The following is a 27,900-nucleotide window of genomic DNA, read 5'->3' as shown; positions in this document are numbered from 1 at the left end:
TAACTTACTAATCAATCATCAATTTATGTACTAACTTACTAAACTAAGCCAACTAAACTAACTTACTATTTAACAAACTAACTTACTAATCAAATCAAACAAAAAATTGGAATAACTAAATAAACTAGCTAAACTAAACTAACTTATCATTCTCTAACCCTAAACTTTAAAGTAAACTAAACTAAAACAAAGGGTTAAACTAACCCTAAACTTTATCTACTAACCAACTAAACTAACTTATAATTTAAAGTAAACTTAAAAAAAAAAAACCCTAAATAGCTATATGTACTAACTTACTAATCTAATCAACTAACCACAAAAAATTAAAACCTACTAACTTACTAAACCAAAACAACAAAATTAAGCCAACCGTAAATTAAACTAAACTAAACTAACTAATCTAATATAACCAACTAAACTAACTAACATAAAAAACTTACCAATCTAAGTAAATAAACACGATCGTAAACAAAACTAACTAACTAAACTAAATTTAACTAACTAACCAATCAATCTAACTAAACTATTCGATAGATAATAAACAAAAATAATTTAAACTAATTTAAACTAACTAATCTAATAAGCTAACATATCTAACCAAACTAACTAACAGTAAAAAAACTTACTAACCAACAAACTAAAGTAAGGTAAGCAACTAATCTAAGGCAAAACCTACTAACTTACTAATCAATCATCAATTTATGTACTAACTTACTAAACTAAACCAACTAAACTAACTTACTATTTAACTAACTTACTAATCAGATCAAACAAAAAATTGGAATAACTAAATAAACTAGCTAAACTAAACTAACTTATCATTCTCTAACCCTAAACTTTAAAGTAAACTAAACTAAAACAAAGGATTAAACTAACCCTAAACTTTATCTACTAACCAACTAAACTAACTTATAATTTAAAGTAAACTTAAAAAAAAAAAACTAACCCTAAATAGCTATATGTACTAACTTACTAATCTAATCAACTAACCACAAACAATTAAAACCTACTAACTTACTAAACCAAAACAACAAAATTAAACCAACCATAAATTAAACTAAACTAAACTAACTAATCTAATGTAACCAACTAAACTGACTAACATAAAAAGCTTACCAATTTAAATAAATAAACACGACCGTAAACAAAACCAACTAACTAAATTAAAGTTAACTAACTAACCAAACAACTAACTAGTCAATCTAACTAAACTATTCGATAGATAATAAACAAAAATAATTTAAACTAATTTAAACTAACTAATCTAATAAGCTAACATATCTAATCAAACTAACTAACAGCAAAAAACTAACTAACCAACAAACTAAAGTAAGGTAAGCAACTAATCTAAGGCAAAACCTACTAACTTACTAATCAATCATCAATTTATCTACTAACTTATTAAACTAAACCAACTAAACTAACTTACTATTTAACTAACTAACTTACTAATCAAATCAAACAAAAATTTGGAATAACTAAATAAACTAGCTAAACTAAACTAACTTATCATTCTTTAACCCTAAACTTTAAAGTAAACTAAACTAAAACAAAGGATTAAACTAACCCTAAACTCTATCTACTAACCAACTAATTAACTTATAATTTAAAGTAAACTAAAATTAAAAAAAAACTAACCCTAAACAACTATATATACTAACTTACTAATCTAATCAACTAACCATAAACAATTAAAACCTACTAACTCACTAAACCAAAACAACAAAATTAAACCGACCGTAAATTAAACTAAACTAAACTAACTAATCTAATGTAACCAACTAAACTAACTAACATAAAAAGCTTACCAATCTAAATAAATAAACATGATCGTAAACAAAACTAACTAACTAAACTAAAGTTAACTAACTAACCAATCAATCTAACTAAACTATTCAATAGATAATAAACAAAAATAATTTAAACTAACTAATCTAATAAGCTAACGTATCTAACCAAACTAACTAACAGTAAAAAACTTACTAACCAACAAACTAAAGTAAGGTAAGCAACTAATCTAAGGTAAAACCTACTAACTTACTAATCAATCATCAATTTATCTACTAACTTACTAAACTAAACCAACTAAACCAACTTACTATTTAACTAACTAACTTACTAATCAAATCAAACAAAAAATTGGAATAACTAAATAAACTAACTAAACTAAACTAACTTATCATTCTCTAACCCTAAACTCTAAAGTAAACTAAACTAAAACAAAGGATTAAACTAACCCTAAACTTTATCTACTAACCAACTAAACTAACTTATAATTTAAAGTAAACTTTTAAAAAAATAAACTAACCCTAAACAGCTATATGTACTAACTTACTAATCTAATCAACTAATCACAAACAATTAAAACCTACTAACTTACTAAACCAAAACAACAAAATTAAACCAACCGTAAACTAAACTAAACTAAACTAACTAATCTAATGTAACCAACTAAACTAACTAACATAAAAAACTTACCAATCTAAATAAATAAACATGACTGTAAACAAAACTAACTAACTAAACTAAAGTTAACTAACTAAACTAAACTAACCAATCAATCTAACTAAACTATCCAATAGATAATAAATAAAAATAATTTAAACTAACTAATCTAATAAGCTAACGTATCTAACCAAACTAACTAACAGTAAAAAACTTACTAAAGTAAACCAACAAAACTAACAACCTATTTAACTAACTAACTTACTATTTAAAGTAATAAATACATCAAAACAAATTTACAACCTGAGAGAGAGAGAGAGAGAGAGAGAGAGAGAGAGAGAGAGAGAGAGAGAGAGAGAGAGAGAGAGAGAGAGAGAGAGAGAGAGAGAGAGAGAGATCACCGACCTGAATATTGGCTAGACAACCAATCCTCACAAACAAACTGCACCAAATAAACCAAAATACCAATAAATTAAACCATACCAAGCAAATCAACCTCTCTCTCTCTCTCTCTCTCTCTCTCTCTCTCTCTCTCTCTCTCTCTCTCTCTCTCTCTCTCTCTCTCTCTCTCTCTTTCTCGATGACACAGGCAGCTCGTGACCGCCTCACTAGAGGATACTCAGCATTGGCTCTTATGGAGCGACGGTGTCATCAGGCACATTTCCAGGAGCCCCGCACCAAGGGGTGGCTTTTTGATACTCTAGTCACTCCAGCACTGATGTGTGGAGCAGCTATATGGGGGCCAGGCCTTGCCGATTATGTATGGACATTGATGGAGAGACCTCAGGTGATCATGATATCTAGATTGATTCACAGCAAGGCCTCAGTCCCACATGACATTGTGCGAGCAGAGCTTGCCACACTGCCCATGCTAGTCGAGGCATTATTTCAGACAGTTTGCTTCCTACACAGATTTCAGGATATGGACAGAGATCGCATTGCATATAGAGCATATATGGCATCTCAGGAGATGGCTCGAGCGGGGGATACCACATCATGGTATGCACAGACTAGAGCTTGGTTTGACATACATGGGGTGGACATTGATAGACTCCCACCTCTTCTATATGATACTCAGGCTCCCACTTACACCCTCTCTCTCTCTGAGAGGAACAGAGTCATTAGACAGGAGATATGGCATATTTATATACAGAGGACATGGGTCAGCCCTGCACAGCCACTGCCATCGAAGATGGCACATTATTATACACAATTCTTGAGGATATCAGAGCAGGGATTCATAGAGATTCCGAGATATATGTAGATCTATATGCCACATCGATTGAGAGTTCTTATTGGACAGCTCACGGTATCATCACATCAGCTTATGATTGAGAATGGCAGAGCCAGTGGCATCCCGCGGGAGGAGAGGATATGCCCCCTTTGCAGATCAGAGGTGGAGAGTGAGGAGCATTTTGTTCTCAGATGCCCGGCATACTCAGAGTTGAGATCTAGATACACATTGAGCAGCTCACTTCAGGGATGTATGACTGATATGGATCAGAGATCATTTGGCCGTTTTCTGGGAGAGGCATGGCACATCAGAGAGCAGAGCACATAGCGGGTCCTAGTCAGAGAGGGGCCCACCCAGACGACTATTACACAGTTCTTTCAGACAGATAGAGTGAGAGCTACTGTACCAGCCTCCAACCAGACCTCCGGGCTTACACTAGAGCAGGCTGAGGACCAGCGTACCCGACACCGCACGAGGATCCGTGGGTTTCAGACCCCACAGCCACATTGACAGGAGATCCGGAGGATTCTTGATCTACATCGACAACAGATTGAGATCCGACGACACTCGACACATTGGATCTCAGATCTCCAATTTGCTCTTTCTCCACCGCCGATATACCACATCCTGCATCTAGGAGGGATCACCTGCTATTAGCGACTTTGACGACTGCTACTACATCCCAGGATACTATATCTCCTTGCATCTGTTACATATACACATCACACCACTTTATCACAGCCGACAGTTGTTCCCCTATCACAGCCGACATTTGTTCCCCTTTTGTAGCCATTATCTGGAGTACCAGAGCTACATACGCACATACACATACACGACACTTATCACACTCACAGCACCGTATTTTCAGTTTCCAGTTTTTAGCTTTTCATTCAGCACTTTTATTTTGGATAGTTGGACCTCATCAGTTGTATCACAGTTTGTCTCATAGGCCAGTTTTGGTCTTTAGAAGACGTTAATATAACTTTCTTTCTTTCTTTCTTTCTCTCTCTCTCTCTCTCTCTTCCATAACACATATATAAAATAAAACAAAAAAACAAACTAACCCTAAACTATATCCATATATAACACACAATCTAAAGTAACTAAGCAACTAATCTAAGATAAAACCTACTAACTAACTAACCCATAACACATATATAAACTAAAACAAAAAACAATCTAACCCTAAACTATATCCATAACACACAATCTAAAGTAACTAACACACAACCTAAAGTAACTAAGCAACTAATCTAAGGTAAAACCTACTAACTTACTATTAAACTTATCTAATCAACTAACTAAATAAACTAACTAAACTAAATAAACAACCAAAACTAACTAAACTAACTAACCACAAACAACCAAAACTAACCACAAACTAACTAAACTAAACTCTCTCTCTCTCTCTCTCTCTCTCTCTCTCTCTCTCTCTAAAGTAACTAACACACAATCTAAAGTAACTAAGTAACTAATCTAAGGTAAAACCTACTAACTAACTAAACCATAACACATATATAAACCAAAAAAAAAAAAAACCCTAAACTATATCCATAACACATAATCTAAAGTAACTAACACACAATCTAAAGTAACTAAGCAACTAATCTAAGGTAAAACCTACTAACTTACTATTTAACTTATCTAATCAATTAACTAAATAAACTAACTAAACTAAATTAAATAAACTAACTAAACTAAATAACCACAAGCAACCAAAACTAACTAAATAACTAAATAAAATAACTAAATAAACTAAATAACTAACTAAACTAAATAAACAACCAACACTAACTAAACTAACTAACCACAAACAACCAAAACTAACCATAAACTAACTAAACTAAACTCTCTCTCTCTCTCTCTCTCTCTCTCTCTCTCTCTGTGACGTTTGCAGTGTGGCGACTGTGCCTCTCTGTCTCTCTGACAGCCTCTCTCTCTCTAAAGGCCATCAGAGAGAGAGAGAGACAGAGAAGCGCAGTCACCACACTGCAGATGTCACACACACACACACACACACACACACACACACACACACACACACAGCTCCACTTTCTACGCCTGCCCAGGATCCACTTTCTCCGCCCGCCCAGGATCTACATGGATCTCTCTCTCTCTCACATCTGCCACCACAGAGAGAGAGAGAGACAGATCCGCGTGCTTCTCTCTCTTTGTGACATCTACCATGAGAGAGAGAGAAGAGAGAGAGAGAGAGAGAGAGAGAGAGAGAGAGAGAGAGAGAGATCCACGCATTGCCCTCTCTCTCTCTCACGTTTGCCGTCAGAGAGATCCGTGTGCTTCTCTCTGACGTCTGCCATGAGAGAGAGAGAGAGAGAGAGAGAGAGAGAGAGAGAGAGAGAGAGAGAGAGAGAGAGAGAGAGAGAGAGAGAGAGAGAGAGAGAGAGAGAGAGAGAGAGAAAGAGAGGACAGACCTGCCTGCTACCTACCTCCTCCTATCTGCTGCCCGTGAGAGTGAGAGTGAGAGTGAGAGTGAGAGGAGAAGGTGGTGGAAGGAGAGCATGTTTCCTTCTTTCTGCCCCCAATCATGTGACATAAATGGTCACTTACATTTCCTTCTTCCCCCAATCATGTGAGCATCTAATGCCACTTTGGTTTGGTTTGGGAGCTAGGTTTGGGAGCACTGTGGTGCTTCGACACTATCCTGAACCTGTCACTCAAATAATAATGTAGTATAGACTATACAATTTTCTTTTGGAAGTAGCATCTTGTCATGTTCAAAAAAGGGGGATATCCCTCCTTAAGAGCTCAATGTGTCTTTTTTTATTTATGATATTAATCTTGTTAAATTGAATTTGTTTTTAACCATATCTAAGTAGAATGAAACATCTGTTTTGAAGAAAGAATTAGATGAACTATACTCAAGTTTTTCAAACTAATGATACTTGGCTAGAAATTTGACATATGGCATGAGATGTTGTGTTGATAAAGAGTCCCGTGCAAAACATTAAAAAGTTACTTAGTCAAAGTCTAAGATATGGTGGCTTTCACATCTGACTAAATTTTTTGGTTAAGGATTAGCTTATTACTTTGTAAAAGCACAACAGTAACACAAGAAAACACAAACATGCTTGCTATACAAGTAGCACATCAAAGAGCTAGCATAGGTCTTTTCGTTGTTTTATAATTGTGAGGGAAGGTGCCATTTCCTCATCTTTCAAGTAGATATGCACTTTTCTTTTATTTTCTTTACTTTCCTTTATTGTTGATTATGACAAAAAGGAACGAATGCGAATTCTAACTTGGTCAAAGATTGTATGTATCTAGATTGTGGTTACCTTTACTATAGTGAACCTTGCAATGATGAGATAGAACTCAATGAAGAAAGTACATTAACCCTTAAGTCCAAAATGCAGTATTGAATTAACTATAACAACACACTAAGTGATTGTAACACAATACACAAACTAATTAACTAATTCATGGCACCAATAAAACTACAATTTACTAAAAGTATCGTAGAACTATAGAAGTATAGAGCTAACTATTAGAACTATATAGTTTGTAGAGCTATAGAACTAGACTAACATATAGTTTATTAACAATTTATTTATCTTACTAATGGTCTATTAATACTATTGTGGTGTAAATGGCATTGTAGTGTACTCACCTTTGTCCTTGTGAAACAAAGCAACAATCTCAAGTTAATGCATTGATGTACCAACCTTGGAATTCTTAACCTTTGATTGAGCCTCCAACTACATAAGTGGCAAACATGTGTAGCTTGTTGAGCCAAATCACGCAAGTGGGAAGGCACTAATGAAGGCTCACATTACTCACCTCTCTCCTACATTGTCTCTCTCTCATCATATCTTGAATGTCACAAAAGTGGAAAGTTGAAAATGATTAGTTCATACGATGGACTATTTTTTGGGTGATGGGTTAAGGTCACCCATAATTTTGGGTGGGTCCGAATAGGAATCCATTGTCCATGTTAGACTTTCAATATGTGATTGTTCAAACTAGTACAAAGCTAAAATGTTAGTTTTGTATGAATTGATTAGCCGACCTCACAAATGCAAAATCATGGGCGAACTAATGTGTAATCGACCTAAAATTTTATATTTCATATTTTAGAAAAAAATGACAAATCATGACTCCTTGATGTGAACATGTTGTAAAAATAAAAACCGTTTGAATGTGATTTCTGTAACTTTCAAATTTGGCGTGAATGGGTTAGGGTTGTGAAAAAAGGGTAGAAATGGTTCTCCTTTCTTTGAAGAAGTCAATACAAATAAACATCACACAAAGTGCTCTAGGTACTATGAAGAATTCCTCTTGAATTGAAAATCTATTAATCCTATGAGCGCCTATGGTCATGAGGATTCTCAAATTGCGCTTCTGAGTAACACGTGTGCAAACGAAGAGACAATCCCTCTTTTATTTTGTGTTGTAGATTCACGAGTTGGGCCTACCTTAGCAAAGCTGGAGCTCTTTGGTCATGATACACTTTGAATGCTAACAAGGCCCAATTTGAAGCTCCATAGCTTAGTCTCATGTCTCATTAAACTAATTGATTATCATAGTTCTTTGAATAGGAGGAGCTTACATTTGTCATTCAATTCTTTGGGATTAACAACAAGAAACAACTATTCTATTCTTTTCTCTGATGACATACATATCTATGGAGAGGGATTGTTTGATCCCTTCTATGAATGGGATAATCCTCTAATAAGTTCTCAACAAGTTCATTGCTTGTAGTGATGATATGTACGTATTTGGAGAGGGAACTTTTGATCCCTCCATGAATGAGATATTCCCCTATGAAATGTTATGAAGTGTTGAGCAAGCTTCCATTTGGAATGCATGTTTTCATTTGGTTGGCCAAGCAAAGCAAGCAATCATGGATGATATCAACCAAGGAAAGTCGGTAATCAAGGTTGTCAACTATGGCCAATGAGCCTTAGGAGAAGATGCACAATTACTTTTGTTTCCTTGGCCTTGGTTTGCTCTAGAGCTAAGATTAATGTGCCAATGTTGCTCAGAGACCTTAGAGACTTCCTCTCATTGAGCAACCCTAGCTTGTGCTCGAATCCCATGGGGAACAACACCCTTCTCTCTTCATGCATATTCCCCAAGGTTGTGTTGACTCAATGCCCATTCAAGGTGGTAGATGCCTTCTTAGCAATGGTAACAATGAGGCCAATTCGCACCATGAATTGCCAAGAGACCTATCAAAGAGACTCATCGCTTGGGCTAACTCAAATGATAGAGTAGTAAACCTGGCATGGTGGCAAGCCTTGTGGCACATTATCATTGTTTCCAAGTAGGAAGACAATACCAATGTTGGGGGTAAAGGCGCCTCCGCCTAGCAGCCCGTGTATTACTACACTGACAGTCACCACTATGGGAGCTTTCGCTCAACCGCCAAGACCCACGGACCGCTTATTGTTTCAAGCGTTCCAAGCTGAGCACTAATGGCTACCTCTCACATAATTGACGCGCCATCCATATCTACGGGTGTAGTGAGCTTACCTCCGTGCCGTTCGAGTTACCTCCTCTCCCGCGCACTCCGGTAACTCCACGATCCAAGTGCAAGCTTCAAGCAAGCTCCATCCTCAAGCTCCATGCTCCAAGCTCCATTGCTGCGAGCAAGACAAGAGAAGAGAAGAGAAGAGAAGAAGAGAGGAGAAGATGGAGAGCTTCTCCTCCTCGGTCCCTCACCCTCACACACTCACTCCCTCACACTCTCACACTCCCTCTCTCAAGCACAAGCTCAAGCAAGTAAGAACATGAAGAAGAAGAAGAAGAGGAGAGCTACTTTTTGCCACACATAAGAATGAGCTTCTCATTCACTTTTCAACTTTATATACAAAACCCTAAATCCCTTTTGGGCGGTCATCCCCTTTTCCCCTTTTTTACATGGCTGGTCGTAACCTAGGCCCTTTTTCCCATTGTCCTTTTATCTTCCTAGCTTCCTTTCCACCGCCCGTCTACATTTACAAATTGCACAGATGAGAGCCCGGCGCTCTTTTACAAGATTTCAGGGTGCGCCTTTTTATTTTAAAATGCGCATTTCCCCTTTTTGCATTTGCCTTGGACTTTTAAGGTTGCCCTTGCGCTTTTGGCCTTTTCCCCTATTCTTTCTTCAATTGGGCTACCTTTTTTCCGCTTTTACCCTATGTTTTTTTTATTTCCTTTTGCTTCTTCATGTTGGGGTTAACATTACCCCTTGCTAGATGAGTGCCAGTCCCATGGCACTCACTGTCGTAGGTAGCAGGCTGTAGCATGCACCAAAGACATGGGTGACAAGGACGCCTATGGTTTACGTGGAGGAGTGTTGGTGGTGGTGTGAAAGAAGGTCCTGGGGGCCTGTTGGTGGCCAAGGTGGCTGGTGGAAGGGTTGTTGGAGTTGGTGGTAGGGTTGTTCTGTGTTGGGGATTGCATTGATGGTCAGCACAAGTGTAGGTTTGTTGGGGATTTTGCACATGACGATTCTTTACGGGCTTGTCGGATGGTGAGGGATAAGCATTCAGAGTTGGGTGTCGCTAAAGAGCGATTGAAATTTCGTTGGAGGCTTCAATACCTGCAAGTTGAAAACCTCTCGTGTGGTCTCTCCCCAAGGAGTAGTGCTAGTCTTCTTATCGTGCACAAGACATATTTGATTAGTTTGGGAGATAGGTCAAACTCTAAGCAAGCTGAGAGTGTTGTCTTGCACTTGAGGACCCAAACCATGTATATACTTCAGTGCAGATATTATGTGAGTGCTCGTGCATATTTAGGTATTACTTAGTTAGAAGACTGTCGGTTTGGTTCCTTGTATAGCAATGGGTTAGTGAAGCAAGGGGCTAAGTTGATGGAAAAATTTGTCGATGAAGACGGGGAGTACACTTGAAGATTGCTTGAGACATCATTATGGTCTTGTCAAGGCAATGTAGCATAGTTGAGCTTCTTGATGTCTTAGCTTTTGGTAGCTAGTGGCTACTTGTAGTGCTTGGAAAGTATGGTGTACTTTTCCATTGTCTTTCATGCCTTGCTTACCACTGTTGATTGTAATGGCATTGAGATGGAGTGTAAAAGAATTGTGCAGGTGGTTTAGGGTGACAGGTCTAACCATAGGCGAGACAAGCTCCCTAGGTATGTCCTGCCCTTGATGTGCCCTGAACAATTGTGGGTGATGCTAAAGGCCTAGGGGACTAGGGACGGAGCCAGTCGACCAAGGTCACTGGACGTACCTAATTTGAGGACCCCTAGGTGTTGTGCTGTGATCGTGGGTGCTTCTTATCTTTTCATTCTTTTTTTTTTCTTTTTTTTTCTTTCTTTCTTTCTTTCTTTCTTTCTTTCGTTCTGTTCTCTCTCTCTTTTTTTTTTTTGGGAATTTGCCTGAGTATAACCATTACAATATGTTGAGGCTATCATCCTTTCAATGGGTTGGAAATTGTCAAGCTTCGAAGGCTCAGGAAATGGATATTACAGTGATGATTGTGCCCTAGCCTCGTTGTTAGTGAAGCAGTTATTGAGATGGGGAGATACACTTGAGATATTGCAAACCTCCTTGTGACACACGCGATGTTGGTACAATTGAGGTAACGATTGCCGTGAGCCAACTATAGAGCTTGACCCAGAAAGAGAGCGTAGCCCATGAATATGCTTTGGGCCATGCGATGTGGGTGGTTGGCAAGGGTGATTTTTGCTTTCGGCAGCGTGGCTTTGCCGCCGCTCTTTGTGGGGTCGATGGTCTTGCAGTGATTGGGCATTGAACACTTTCGCACAAAGACCTGTATCATCCTGCATCCACTTGTCACTTCATGAGAGTACATGCATGGTATATGCCGCAACTATAATAAACCAATGCAATGCAAGGAGACATCACTTATCTGAATTCTATGGTGTTGACTTAGATATTTATCACCTGCACGTGATTTGCTAAAGATGTGAAATACATTAAACGCAGATATGAAAAGTTCATACAATTGGGGAATATGTCAACACTTAACCATTTGAAGACAAAGAGTCCTGGCCAGGTAGCTTTTAATAAGACTTTATACAACATGGGGCTACTCTATTTGTACGAGGCAGGGCGAGTCTGGGTGGACGGGCGATTGGGGCTCTGTTGATGCGGGGCTCCCATGGGGTTGCGTAGGGAACATGTCGGCCGGGACATGAATGGTGTAATCCCTGACCACCACCGTTTCCAAAATGCTTTTGAACAAATCATTGAATTCTTCCCTGTCTCGAGCTGCCCTTTCTGCCTTTGAGCACCTGGTGCCCAAGTGTCCGTTGGGTGTTTGCTCAATTGGTGTTGCCACTTCTTGCGTACTGCTTTGAGCTTATGCTCCCCTGGCCCGGGGATTCTTCGGCCTACATCCAAGACGGTGTCGCTTAGGCTCTTGTTTCTTCGCATACCATTTGAGGGTGGGCACATAGCGCACCGGCGGAGGGCGTGTGCTGCATGTTCCCGTCGGCACAGCGGAGAGCGTCTTTGCAAGCCAGCTGCCCTCGGCTCTCCATGTTTTCCTCGTAGGGGGACCTCCAAGGTGCGAACCAAGGGTTAGGCCTTGATACAAGATACAACTGTTTGCGTGGAAGGGATTTTAGTGTGGTTTATCAAGCGCATATGACAAGAAGGGGAGGGGTGATGCATGCAGTGTTTGTTGTAGAAGGATGGCCCCCATGATGATGTTCGTTTTGCCTCCAGTCATTAGCAGATATTGGATTAAGCTAAGTTGTGTGGACTGGTTGTCATGGAGTGAGACAGGGCACATCCTCGGAAGGATAGACCAGAAAGGGGGAAAGGTGTATAGAAAGGGACGGTACTCCGTTTACACCATCAGAGTTGTTGGTCAAGGCTTCCTATGGCGGTAATGAGGGTTGCATGCCCTTCACTTGGAGGTGGGAATGGTCATACGACTTTTGAATGTGTGATGAGAGGAGGACTTGAGGAGCTTAGCTTGTCAAACCCAACTCTTCTCCCCGCGCTTGACTATCATTGCTTGTGTGTGTTGATATTGTCTATATAGGGTCACACAAAAATCATTGTGTGTATATACACACAAATCCATGTCACCTCACGAGGATAGAAACCAATTGTAGAACTCGGGATTGTATTGGAGTGTGGCACACACATCCAGCACTCGTGGCAGCTTACTCAGTACCAATAGATATTTTGCCACATCGAGTAGTATGGAATCTTGTCCAAGTCTACTGGCAACATGTAACTCCTCCTCAGCAAGAACTTTATCAAACAGAGGGTTTTCTTGGCCTGGTTCGGCCAAGTCCTTGCCCCGAATGGCAGTCAGCACTCGAAGGGAAGTTGGTGCCACATAGGTTGGGTCTCTTTGAGACCGCCATTTGGCCAATTGCTCCTCAGAGACTGTCATAATCTGAGCCCCTAGTTCGGCCATTGCAACGCAGTTCTCACACCAACGCTGTTCAAATTGACTTCGGCCCTCTGTTAGTTGCTTTAGTTGCTCTATCTCTAAGAGATTTGGTTGGCAGAGCACATCATTGAACGTGACAGTTAAGCGCAGTTCGTTGGCTTTCTCGTCAGAGATGAGTTGCATGCATTCATGCAGGAGCCTGTCATAGTACTCGTTAAGATGTTCTTGCTCTTCCTAGGATAGAGGAAAGGGCAAGTAATCTCCAAGCTGCTCCTTGGGGATTGTGCCCACGTCCGCAAGGACGTAGACTCGTGCGAACACCTTGAGCTTAGCATCCATCTCAGCTAGGCATTCTGCGATACTTCTATGTTCAACGAGGGCTTGCTCGGTTGCCATCTCGTGCAAGGTTCTAGGAGTTTCCTTAGGCTTTAGCATAGTTGGGGGCTTATGTCTAGATGAGCAAGATTGGTCAACGCTAGGATTGCTTATGCTCTTAGGGATTGTGCATTTTTCCTGAGGTTTTGCTGCTATTTTGTCGTGGTTCTTCTCGGATGTGAGTGATATAGATTTGTCACCCTGTTGTGACAATGTTGTATCCACTCTTGATTGGTCGATGTAAGTCCTATTGTCGGTGGATTGAGTGTTGAAAGAAGCCGTTGATGGCAATGTCTGCTTTGATTTTTCAGAGCACACGGATGTGTCTGAGGTTTCACCGCTATTAGGAGAGGCATCAGTGGGCTCATTGGTGGATGAACTCGATGCTTTATTCATCAGCTCTCCAGCGCCCTTCGTCTCAATGTTCTTGGGGTCCACAACCACCTGCAATTGTTGTTGTTTTCTTTGCTTTCTCCTCTTTTTCTTGGTCAGTGAAGGTGCCTCTCTCAATGACTCAGGACCCTGGACTAGGTCAACCATTGACGTGCTTGGTTAGGCCTCAGCATTCTCTCTCTCTAGCGTGTCCTTATGGGACATAGTCGTGGCCTGCTGAATAGCCTTACCAAGCTGTGAGGGCACAACTTCCTCCCTTTTCGGGGAGTCTAGCTCTTCAGCCAACTCCCTTGTGTTTAACTCCTCTAGCCTAGGCTTTAGGCACTTTGAAAGTGCTCGAGTTTTCGAGGAAGTTGGTTGCGAGACCTCCTCCAGAGGTAAACTACTAAGGACATGTTCCACACGAGGCATTGCCACGGCCAAGGGCCGTGACTGCTGTGATCCCTATTTTGAAGTAGTAGCAGCTAGTTTAGTGGGCTGGCTACCCTTGGTGGATTGCGGTGTCAAGTCCTTAGGGCGATCGGAAGTGGCCGTGTCTTTTATTGCCCTTTGAGCACTCATCTGTGTAGATCGAGCATGAGTTGATCTAGTCACATTAGGTTGCTCATGCATATCAATGGGTCGAGAGCTACAAATGGCATCATGTCCCACCTCTTGGACATTTGGAAGCTTAGATGGAGATAGAGATTGGAATTGAGCAGTTTCCCTTGACAACCACTGTTGTGCTTCCTGTGTCCGTTTGGAAAAAGAGGATGTGGGAGACCTAGGACTCTTAGGTGGACTTGGCACTGGCTGAATGATTTGCTCGAGGCTATTAGACGATTGTGCCATTTGCTTTGTTGAGCGAGTAGCCTTGCCATGAGCAATGTTGTGCCTATGATGTTTGTTCTCCCCTTAGGAAATCAAAGGCTCATTGGGCACTAACGATTTTTGTGCATGCTCAATGGCTACATATGACATCTCTCTATTTAGCATGCTAGGCTGAGGCTCTTTCTTTCGAACAATCATGCCTAGTCTCTTGCCTCGAGACCTAGAGTTTCTCTTAGATTTCCTCCTGTGCTTCATTGCTTTTGATGCACTCTGGTCTTCAGCTGATGGAGGTAGTTTAGCAAGGGATTTTGGTACCCAAATCCATCGGTTACCTGCGTAGTACCCTTGAGCACGTAGCAACGCTTTGGCTATCCATCGCGGCATTGTGCTGACCCTCCATCGATGCCTATGTCTATAAGGCTTGGGCTTCTTTTGGGGTCTTCTACGATATTTGTAAGTCCAAAGCCCGTCCTTGGAATTGTCTCTTGACCTTCTTGGTTTAGGCATGGCCTCACTCACTGGCTCTTGTTGTTCGACCGGTGCTTGTATTAACTCTTCCAACAAGTCCTTGCTCTCGACAGCAAGCTTGACTGTTATGTCAGCACCTTGCTTGCCTTTCCCTCGAGGTTTGATGAGGTCACCCTTGCTAAAGGTTGTGACTATCCTCACACCCGGTAGTGTCAGGTGTATCCTCTGCTTCAAAATTTAGTTTTCAATGATGCTCATTGCTTGCTTCAATTCTCCATGCATTCAGCATGTATAGGTCAGTTCATATAGATGATGGAACCCCCAAGATGACCTGTATTGCTTCAGTAATGCACAGTACTTGTCATTGACTGTGTATGATAGTTTTCAGCCTGTCATTGATTTTCAGATCTGAGTATTCTGTCATTGACTGTGTATGACAGTTTTTAGCCTGTCATTGATTTTCAGATCTGAGCATTCTGTCATTGATTGTGTATGACAGTTTTCAGCCTGTCATTGATTTTCAGATCTGAGTATTCTGTCATTGACTGTGTATGACAGTTTTCAGCCTGTCATTGATTTTTAGATCTGAGTATTCTGAGCAAGAGATCTGAGCTCCAAGACATTTGATCCAATGTATACATGCTTTGACACATTCTTGTGCTCCAAAGATGCCTTCTGAGTGTAGTACAAGGCTCCTGTGTGTCAGTAATGACTGAATGCATGCTGTCCATTCATGTTTACAGCAGTTCAAAAATGATTACAGGTCTGTGTATGTCACTCCAACTCATAACAGAGCTCCCACACAAGCATTTACTCCTTGCACACTTCAAATACCTTCAATAGTGAGCATACATGCTCTATGAACCTTGTCCAGGTGCCCCACTAAAGATTGACAGGTTGCTGTCCACTCAGATCAGCAGGCGTAGATTTTCAAATACAGGTTGCTGTCCATTCAGATCAGCAGGTGCAGATTTTCAGATACAGGTTGCTGTCCATTCAGATCAGCAGGCGCAGATTTTCAGACACAGGTTGCTGATTTTCAGGAGGCAGTCCACGATTTTCAAAAGGCAGTCCATGCTGATTTCTTCCTTTGACTATGGCTTCATCTGCAAGTTGTCATGCCCATTCTCCCACAGCCTCATGGATGAAACTCTGATACCATGTTCAAAGAGTAGAGAGAGAGAAAGGGAAAAACTCCATATCCATGAGCCTTCAGGCTCCCAAGCTCATTCCTTCATTTCCACACACTGAACTGAAAAGCCCTCACACTACAAGATAAAGTGACCTAGTGTAAACGTAGACTAGACTGACTAACTCTATTCAGGTCACTGACTGACTACTAACTCGACTTATTTAATGTAGTCACATGTAGACAGCTGTACACACTAGCTGTCATAGATGTCGGTCATAGATGAAGGCACACTGACGGTGAGCTTGATTTCTAACATAGTGCTCTCTGAAGACTTGGCTTGGATTCTCATTTGCTATTCCGGAATTTTGTATTGGATGTCACTTTGGTTGTCAGAGATCTTTATCGGGATGTATGTCTTGCTCATGGATGCTACCTACAGCCGCTCTGCAGCCGTCATGCTCTTGGGATGCTATTGAGGCATTGTCTTGGTTACCTATCTTTGGTACTTTGACTTGGTTTGGTTGAGCTGTTGAGCTTGCTTATCTGCCTTTTGTGCCAGTGGGAGCATCTTGTATGCTTGACCGACATTGAGTAGGAGGTTTATGCTATTTGAGCATTTTTGCAGATACTTGAGACTTTGGGATCTCTTACACTTACATGTTGCATGGTTCATGCACTGATATCTTGGAATTGCTTTTGACCTGAGCTTGGGCTTTGTACTCTAGTGAGCATACACCTACTGGTGTCAAGTCTTGCTAGTGTTATGTATACTTTGCCCTATTGTCCAGGGGGTATGCCTACACTGACGGATGCTTTGGTGACATGTTTGGGTGTTTCCTCAGGGTCTTGATGATTGTTTGGTATTGATTTATGCCCGTTTAGGGTTGGTTATGTCTTGGTTGTCATTTATTGACTTGGTGCAGTGATTTGGTCAGAAATTGACTCTCATAGTACCATGCTGTCATTTATTATAGCAAGCATATAACTCCAGATAGACATGGACTTTTCATGCTGAAATATTCTGAAATGATGTACTTTCACTAGTACTTGGTGGGCAGTAGCTTTGGTTACACTTTTCTCGCCATATTTCTCTTGATTTTTGGTGATTTTTTGGTCATTTTTTGCAATAAACAACAAGCAGTTTTAAACTGTCTGCAATCTTCTAGCTTGCATTATGACGAGTTCATCAACTGATCATGCTATTTTCAACATCACTAACCTTGATGGTACAAATTACTCTTATTGGAAGAGCTAGATTTGGTAGGTGTTGATGATGATGATGATTATATCCTTGCAACTTCTTTTAGTGCTTTGCAGATGACATAGATACACTCTATGTATGCACAGTGTTGGCTCTTGGACTCAGGTGCGTCCTTTCATGTGACACCTTGCCCAGAGTGGTTTCATTCATATTGTACTATTTCGGGTTCTGTGCGCCTGGGTGATGACAACTCTCTTGATATTGTGGACGTTGGTGATGTTAGGTTGCAGTTTCCTTCTGGCAGCAGTTTTGTTATGCAGGATGTACGTCATGTACCTGCTTTGACATGCAGTCTCATGTCAGCTGGACAGCTTGATGACGTAGGTTATCATGTATCTTTTGGAGAATCTGCATGGAAGATCACTCGTGGCAGACTTGTGACTGCGAGAGGTGCCAAGGCTGGCAGCCTCTATCCCTTGATTGTATCCGCTTCTTCCCTTGATCATGTTTTGTCTGTGGGTTCTATCCCACATGTATCTCTTTGGCATGCCCGTTTGGGCCATATGTCTTTGAAGAGAATGAAAATGCTTTCTGGTTTGTAGTACTTACCGCCCCTTGATTATGTATGTTTTGATTCATGTGAGCATTGTCTTTATGGCAGGCAGACTAGGTCTATGCATAAGAAGTCTAATAGGCCACGTACGAGTGAGCCCTTGGCATTGGTACATTCGGATGTCTATGGGTCCATGCCTTGTTAGTCTATGGGTGGTGCCAAGTATTTTGTTACTTTCATAGATGATTTTTCACGGAAAGTTTGGGCTTATCCCATTAAGCTGAAATCCAATGTCTTGGCTGTGTTTCAGAGATGGCTTGTATTGGTTGAGAACCAGTCTGGGTATAGGCTAAAATGCCTAAGAATAGATAATGGGGGTGAGTATGTCTCACGTGCTTTTGAGCAGTCATGTGATGAGAGGGGTATTAAGCGTTAGTCGACTATCCTCTCCCCCCCCTCCCCCCCAGAATGGTTTGGCTGAGTGGATGAATAGAACCATCCAGGAGTGTGTACGCAGTATACTTAGCTATGTAGGCCTACCACAGAGCTTTTGGGCTAAGGCAGTTAGTACAGATATGCATATCATAAACATATCATCTTCTAGTGGTTTGGATTTCCACGTTGCCGAGGAGGTATGGATTGGAAAACCTCCCTCTTATGCGCATCTCCGTGTCTTTGGATGTGAGACATTTTGCCATGTGCCCAGGGACAAGAGAAGTAAGTTGGATCCTAAGAGTGTCAAATGCATTTTCCTTGGTTATGGGGATGCAAGCGAGATGGGTTACCGTCTTTGGGATCTGCAGGCGCAGAAAGTCATCTGCAGTCATGATGTAGTCTTCCATGAAGACAAGATGTATCGGCAGCCTGAGCGAGTTGTTGAGATCCGTAGGGTCATATTTCAGGAGGAGTCGAGAGCTCCCGCACAGCCTATTGGACAGCCTACAGCTGCCAGCAGATGCTCATGGTCAGGGTGTTGGACAGGCAGCTGGGCAGGCAGCAGAGCCTCATCTTTAGTAGACCGTGAGACGGTCTATTAGAGACAGATGTCCACCTGATAGATTTCAGCCCTTGATGCATTATGTCTTGGTTATAGGTGCAGGAGAGCCTTTCACTTATAATGAGGCTATGCGTAGGGGTGACAATCGCTCCTAGGAGAGGGCTATGCAGTCTGACATAGACTCCTTGCATAAGAATGAGACTTGGAATTTGGTTTCCTTGCCTAAGGGCAAGAAGGCTTTGCTATGCAAGTGGGTGTACAAGTTGAAAAGTACCCCTGGACACCCCAAGCCGGCATACAAGGCTAGATTGGTAGCAAAGGGTTTTAAGAAGAAGCATGGTGTGGACTTTGATGAGGTCTTTTCTCTTGTGGTTAAGATGGCCACCTTGCGCTTAGTCTTGGCTTTGGTTGCTCAACTTGACTTGGATGTATACCAGATGGATGTCAAGATGGCTTTCTTACATGGGGACTTGCATGATGAGATTTATATGGAGCAGCCTAAGGGCTTTGCAGAACCTGGCAGGGAGCACCTAGTGTGCAAATTGAAGGAAAGTCTTTATGGCTTGAAACACGCACCTAGGGAGTGGTATCATAAGTTTGATGCCTTTATGCAATCACACGGCTATAGCATGAGTGTTATGGATCCGTGTCTTTACACGAAGAAAGCCCGTGATGGTTCTTTATTGATTTTGGTACTCTACGTGGATGATATGCTGATAGCAGGGAAAGCTCATGATGAGCTAGATGCTCTTAAGGCTCAGCTCAAGAAGAGCTTTGAGATGAAATATATGGGATATAGATTGCTCACATACTTGGTATGTGCATTAGACGCGACAAGCATCAGGGACTCCTCTACTTGTCACAGAGGGAGTACATTCATAAAGTGCTTGAGCGCTTCCGCATGCAGGATGCAAAGCCCATTGGCTGTCCATTGCCTTCTTATGTGAAGGTATCACAGGCTGATTGTCCGTAGAAAGATGAGCAAAGGGCTGAGATGGCCAAGATTCCCTATGCATATGCAGTGGGTAGTCTTATGTATGCCATGATCGCCACTCGTCCAGATATTGCCTTTGCAGTTGGTATTGTGGTACGCTATATGGCTACACCTGGCAAGAAGCATTGGGATGCTGTGAAGGGTATCATGAGGTACCTGAAGGGCACTGCAGATATGTGCATATGCTATGGCAGCCGGGATACAAGAGTCATGGGGTACATTGAATCTGATTATGCAAGACATGCAAATAGTAGGAAGTCCACTTCCGGCTATGTATTCACCTATGTTGGAGGTGCTGTTTCTTGGATGTCCAGGGTGCAGAAATGCACGGTCCTTTCTACTACAGAGGCTGAGTATGTTGCAGCCAACTGAGGCTTGCAAGGAGGCCATTTGGTTGGGTTGTTTTATTGCTGACCTTGGTATTGATGCTCCCTACACTGCATTTAGATTCTATGAGTGTTATTTAGTTAGCCAAGAATCCGGTCTTCCATGCAAAGACGAAACACATTGAGGTGAGGTATCACTTCATACGTGGGGTCGTTGAGGAGAAGTCTGTTGATCTTGTCAAGATCTCGACTGACTAGAATCTTGTAGATCTGCTCACGAAAAGCCTCTCTATAGAGCGCTTTGCCTTCCTCAGGAGGTTGATGGGTGTGGGATGAGATGACATCTTTCCTCATCCTGTTGTACGTGTGTACATGTTGTACTATCTTTTTCTTTTTCTTTTCACTCCTCACTAGGGCAGATTCGCCTTTAAATGGGAGGTTGTTGGGGGTAAAGGCGCCTCCACCTAGCTACCCGTGTATTACTACACTAACAGTCACCACCACTGCACACTATTGCAGGTGGCGGGCGTCCATTACTGTCACTTTATTCTTTATTCTTTTAGTGACAGTTTGAATAAAGGAAGGCCCAGTCACACATTGTGATTGTTGGAGTTCCCATTTTTTGTCTCTCTTTCTTGCTCTTGCTCTCCCACCATAGCTCTCAAGTGCAAGCTTCGATCCTTCTCTCCTTTCAACCAAACTAGCAAAGAGGGCCCATAAGCTGCGCTTGGTGTCAAGGATCAATGGGTTCTATTTTTATAGCCTCATGCCCAAGTCTTAGTGCTAGTTGAATAAGGTTGACCCCCATGAGCCCAATTAGTAGTAACCCTTATTTGGCAATCACTATTGTGAGCTCTTGCATACTTAAGGCCATGTGCGAACCATCATGTGGGACAAGCATAGGTCATGCTAGGTCACTTTTTCTTCTTCTTGATTTAAGCCCATCTCCTCCTACCTACCTATTCCAGTAATGTCCCACAACTCTTCAACTACTATAGCTTCATGCCCACAATTGTGGAGGTAACATGGTCCACTTGGTGTAGAACTTTTGGTAGTCTGGTGCTCTCTCTTTGCATGGGCACATGAAGGTCAACATTGCAATGGATTTGCTAGCATGATGTTGTGATATTATTGTCCATCATTTTCTTGTATTCTTGTGTGTGTCATGTTGGTGTTGTAGAGCAAGGGTGGAACAGTTTAGCGTGAGGTCCCAAGCAAGACAAGTCATGCCAACAATAGGAGGTGGGTAGGTCCAGGGTAGGGTAGGGGGCATGTAACTAGGTCTAGGTCACGGCTGGAGTGAGAGGTTATGGGAGAGGACACATAGGATGAGGGTGGGAGAGATAGTCGGCGGGGGGGGGGGGGGGGGGGGGGATGTCCCAAGTTGGGGGTGGGGAAGGGTAGGAAGGAGCAAGGTGGGTGGGTTTAGGTTAGGTCAAGGGCATGGGAGGGCAAGGGCGGGAGGAGACAAGTTTCGGGTCCAAGGGGGTTAGTGACGGGAGGGTAAGTAGGGTGATGAAGAGGGGGTAGGCACACACACACACACACACACACACACAGAGATATTGGGGGGATTGGAGAGAGTAAAAGGGGGGCCAAAACATTGGGGGAGAAGAAAGGGGAGAGAGATATATTATTGAAGAAGTGATTAAAGGGGGGAGAGAGAGAGAGAGAGAGAGAGAGAGAGAGAGAGAGAGAGAGAGAGAGAGAGAGAGAGAGAGAGAGAGAGAGAGAGAGAGAGAGAGAGAGAGAGAGAGAGAGAGAGAGAGAGAGAGAGAGAGAGAGAGAGAGAGATTGGGGGGATTGGAGAGAGTAAAAGGGGGGCCAAAACATTGGGGGAGAAGAAAGGGGAGAGAGATATATTATTGAAGAAGTGATTAAAGGGGGAGAGAGAGAGAGAGAGAGAGAGAGAGAGAGAGAGAGAGAGAGAGAGAGAGAGAGAGAGAGATTGGGGGGATTGGAGAGTAAAAGGGGGGCCAAAACATTGGGAGAGAAGAAAGGGGAGAAAGAGATATTGAAGAAGAACTGATTAAAGGGGAGAGAGAGAGAGAGAGAGAGAGAGAGAGAGAGAGAGAGAGAGAGAGAGAGAGAGAGAGAGAGAGAGAGAGAGAGAGAGAGAGAGAGAGAGAGAGAGAGAGAGAGAGAGAGAGAGAGAGAGAGAGAGAGAGAGAGAGAGAGAGAGAGAGAGAGAGAGAGAGAGAGAGAGAGAGAGAGAGAGAGAGAGAGAGAGAGAGAGAGAGAGAGAAGCAAAAGTAGTATGCTGCCTAACTACATTTCTCAAGATGTTACTTTGTGATAGTGTAAATGTGAAGCAACCTAGCACCTGAGGTGTTTACATGTGCACCTAAAAGACCCTTCTTTAAAATCTTTTTTCTCATTGTTTTGAATTTTCGTATTTATAAGTACACTAATTAATATTCTAACATTTCAAATATTCACAACAAGATTTTGCATGTTTTAAAAATAGCTTGTACGATATGTGTGGCTTTTTGCATCCAATGGAGGTAGAGGCACTTGAACATGAAGTTGGAGATAGAGGCACTAAAGTTTTAAAAAAAAGGCCAACACTTAGTAGAGGTGGAGCAGCTCAAGCATGAAATTGTAGAGATAACTTGGGCAAGGAGCAACATATAGGGGTTGCAATCACAACAAATACTCACCAACCAAAAGAGGAAGTCTCTGCACTTAGGAACTACCCCAATGAGAGGGGAATATTAGGGGAGGCCATCATGGCATTGAAGGAAGAAATGACCAAGAATTTTGAAGGTCGGCTTGAAGCCAAACAACAAGGCTGTGTAGAGGTGGTTAAGAAATATGTGAAAAAAGAGATAAAAGAAGACAAATAGAAGGAAGATTGTTTGATAATAAATAGCACCAGGAGAGGTTGAGGGAAGCCCAATGCCTCAATGTATGTATCGTGGGCATGGAAGAAACAAGTGAGAGCTCCCCCAAGGATGATGGAAAAAGGCTTTGTATGCTATTGGAATACAAGGAGCACCCACTTCTATATAACAAGGCATGGAGATTGGGAAGGAGTTGAGAAAACAAAGAACCATCATACTTCAATTGACAAATGAATAAGAGAGGCCATCCTTCATGAAAAAAAGAGTGATTCTATGGGGTATGAAAGAAGGGGAACCCATTTACTTGGATGATGATCTCACATAAATGCAAGTGGAACACCATAAGGCATGCACGTCCCATTTCACATATAGGCATGCAAGGAGGGGAAGAAGGCTATTTACATAGATGGTCAAGTCATTAGTAATGAAAAGGCCATGGACTAGTGACTCGTAGACTATGAAATAGAAATTATCCTTGGATTACGGAATTGAAGCTCATTATAGGCCACACCCAAGGCAATTGGAAAAAAATTTGGTAGATAGAGACATGATTTTACTCACTAGCCACACTAGAGTCGAGAGAGGGGGCTTCCTAAGATTAGAGAGGATACACATGGGAGTACCAGAGAATTGAGTCTTTATAAAGGAGACACGTCACTTGCAAGTGAACAATCTTTTAAAAAAACCTTATCTACGACTTGTGCAAGAATCATATGACCTTCCTTTACTCTCATATGATGCATCAAAACAATTTATTATGTAACCCCTTTTTTAGATATATATTTTGTATTATGTTCCATTACTCATATACTAGGCTTAAAAGTCTAGAACATTTCTAACACAAGAATTACACATTGCAATGTTAATGAGACATGAACTTGTGCGTTCTTTAACATGAATCATTGAGATCAAGGGTAGATTCATAGTGATACAAAATATAACAAATGGTGATCCTATGAATTTGTCAATACATAAGCTCTGAAACATTGAAAGAAAGGTCTATATTAAGTATGACAATTTTTAGATGAGATAATTAGAGTGTAGAAAGATTAGAAAATGCTTTTGAAAAGCTTTTCAGTAAGCACAGAGCATCAAAAAGTGATTAAAATGAGAAATATGAAGCTTTGTAAGAAATTGGATATGGCTATCATCAGTAAGATAGTGTATTTTGCTCACAATGGCCTACAAGAGCAAAATATTTTTGAGCCCTCTTAGATGAAGTAAGTGAACTATATGGGCAACAAAATCCCTAACATAGCTTAGTAGATTATGCTTTGTCTAGATAGCATGAATAGCACAAATTCAAGACTGTGAAAAATTATCTAAAACTAAGAGAAGAGCAATGTTGTCTAGTGTGACCATTGATCACCACAAATTTTGCACTCATGAGGGGAATCTTGATGTGGGAAACTCCCAATAAAATCTTAGATGCAATGGTTTGGGAAAACAAAGAGGTTCAAGTCCTCCAAGTTAGGTATGTAGATTTGATAAGAATAGAGAAGAAAGGTTGGAAGCTTCAAATGAAGATAATGTGATTGTATTTGGCCTTTATATTAAAGATGAAAGTGCCTACACTTCAATGTGGATTCTAATGCTTGAACCTAGGATGTGTCTACTCTAATACCATGTTGGAAACATGGAGCTTCATTATAGTAAATTACATGAACATTGAATACTCTATGGTAGAAGATTGTCAAACACATGCATGACTAGTAATGCATGCCACTTGACAAGGGAAAAAATGTACTAAATAAGAATCATGTTAAAATAAAAGAAGATACAAAAGATGTTGAGATCTCTCTCAAGCTAAGGAGTGCTAGATTGATCCACTCTTGATTGTTCAATTCATACAAATGAAGTTCTAGTGCCTCTTATATAGGTTGGTACAAGTTGAATAGTAGGTTACAAGATGACATCACTAATGATTACATTATTGCTCTTACATAAGTTATGATGTCACAAATGATCTCTTCTCTAAGGCTAGTTCTTGTGAGCATGTCATAAAGGCCTTGTTTTTAACAAGAGACATGATAGATGCAGGTTCAATTCGAGCTATCATCGGGATGGTACACATACAATGCACTATGCTACTTTCACTCAAAGGGGTCCAGATTCACTTGTGGAGGAGAGGACATGGAGGTGGACAAGAACAAGAGATACCAAAGGAGGAGAGGATGTCATAGTCACATTCAATGACGTTTTTAGAGGTGATCATACACTTCTCAAGTGTAGGGAAAGTTTTCTTGGTAGGAAACTTCAAATGCTAAGACCCAGGATCATGAGTGCAAGATGTATGATTTTGAGGGATTAGAGCTATTTCATGCATTGGACCTAGCAGAGATGAGGATGAGGAGGACAAATAAGGATTGGGGCACAAAAAGTATGGGATATAGAGGAGACTTACTTTAATTGGGAGCACAACACTAACTTGTTATGTATAACATGGTGGAGAAGTACCCTTCATCAAGAGCATTGACATGTTTCTAGCCTATGGGATCCAACATGGTGGACTACATATTTGGATCCATCCCTTTCATGGAGACGGTCCCTTCTTTCAATTTATCAACACAACCAATAAAAGCAAACCACATCTATGTCATCATTACATTGGCTTCTACCTACACACAAGATTCACACACCCCACCACAACCACCTCACACTACCTTCTACTTCAAACATGAGCTTGTTGACATCTGCATGCATCATGAATACGAGGGACCACTATAGCTTGTCCCATCACCATCACTCAGTACATTGGTCTAACAACTAACTTCAGTCATACACTCAATAGCCACCATGAGCTTCCCTCTCTACACATGGTCCACAAGTAGCACAAGTTTGGGGGGGGACCCACCCTAAAACACTTGGTATGATGTAGAGTACCATGCATAGTACCAACAACTTAGGATACAAATTGCACTCATGTAGATTGTATAGAGGAAGGGCTTGAGAGAGTGACACCACTTCACTCACTAAAAATGGCAAGAGTACAAGGATACATACTACTAGAATTTTTCCCTAATCTTTCGGAGCAAAGATGATACTATAACATTGCAAATCTTCAAAGAGCCCAAATGACAACTACCTATCAAGCATCCAAGGACATGGCAAGCATGGAGAGCATTAGCGGCTTTCCAAAATAGATGGCCCCTCAAGGTGTTAAGGCTCATGGTACTTCCAAGTGGAGCAACTACTTGCTAGATATGATGTCAACATGATGAGCTTCCTCTCCTTCCAGTGTGACCCTGACTCACCCAACTCCCACACAGAGAGGAACATGATCGTTAGGTAGGACCCATATCGAAGACATATACACAGGACTTGGGTAGCACCTTTGGCGCTCTTCCCATGAAGATGTTGCACATAGATATTTTCATGAGCCTCACTATGGATTCATCATCATATCCTTGTACGTGGATTGTTACATACCACATGCCATGCAAGTTGCCATAGACTAGCTCATAGTTTCATCACACCAACTAGAAATAGAGACAAGTAGAGCCCCATGAGCTTCAAGGGAGGAGATGATATGCAAAGTGTGCCATGAGGAGGTAAAGGTGAAGGAGTAGTTCTTATGTAGATATAGTGCACATACCCATACACAAGAGAGATATCACACTTTGTTCCAAGTGTGGTAGTCTATAAAATTGATGACGATCACAATAGATCACAGGTATTTGGGCTACTACATAGTGGAGATTCAAAGAGTCTGAGTACCCCTACTAGTGGCAACTACATGGGATAGAGTATGATAGTTAGCATGTGGCAGTTACACAAGATAGAGTACGATAGTTAGCCATGATAGAGTTTTATCAGGAGGTAGCATTGGTTTAGGGATATACAACCATAGGGAGCATGAGACTGAGAGGGGTATCCCTACAAAGGGCACATGGGATTGGAGTCCATGATGACCTGGCAGAGGCATCCCTACTCACACCAAAGAAAGGTTATCTAGATTCAACAACAACATGAGATGTACATGGCTAGTCGCACCAACTCTTGTACCTAGGGGATACTTAAGAGCCTACTCTAGGAGTCTCCCCTACCATTGCATCTCACATCCCCCTCCCCTCCTCACTAGATGGAGTTAAATCTGCATGGCATTGTTATACCTTGCACACATATAATCTCATGTTCCCAAATGGACATACTTATGAATACATATGGCTTGCCTAGATGATGAGGTACACACTCATTGCACATTAGATAGTATTTTTCATTTTTCACTTTCTTGAAATCATGAGGATATATGCTTGTACATGGTTATGTCGTGTAGGCTAATTTGATCTTTAGTAAATGTTACTATTTCTTTCTTTCTTTTTCTCTTATGCCACTTGCCTATCCCATCATTCAATGAATAAGTGAAGCAAAACATGTACATGTGGCAATGCCCTCTTCCTCCCACCCCCACCCAAAACACACACACACATTCTCTCTCTTTTTCCTTTTAATTTGTATTTAATAGTTAAATTAACATCATAGTTTGTAAATGTTAATTTAGTTGGAGGAGTGTTAAAGTTTCTTTGCAATGGTTAAGGATGCAATTTATGCAATGCTTCTTGCAAGACAAAGGACCTCTCAACATTAGAATAAAAAGATTATTTTCCTTAAAAAGGAGAAAGTGCGTGCGTTACACCTTTCACTCCCATTGAGCTCCATAAGAAATGGTGGCACTCATTATTAGTTGCCCCCACCCTCACCTTAAGATCATGTTGGCACATCAATGAGAAACTAATTGGGTGTCTCCATCCTCACCTTAGAATCATGTCACCAGACATGGCTTCTGACTTG

Source organism: Lygodium microphyllum, chromosome 3 (assembly GCF_053477565.2).
Source record: "Lygodium microphyllum isolate KBCC chromosome 3, Lygodium_microphyllum_v1.1.10, whole genome shotgun sequence".
NCBI classification, from domain to species: Eukaryota; Viridiplantae; Streptophyta; class Polypodiopsida; order Schizaeales; family Lygodiaceae; genus Lygodium; species Lygodium microphyllum.
The sequence above is the reverse complement of the archived record's forward strand: the minus strand, read 5'-3'. Positions refer to the sequence as shown.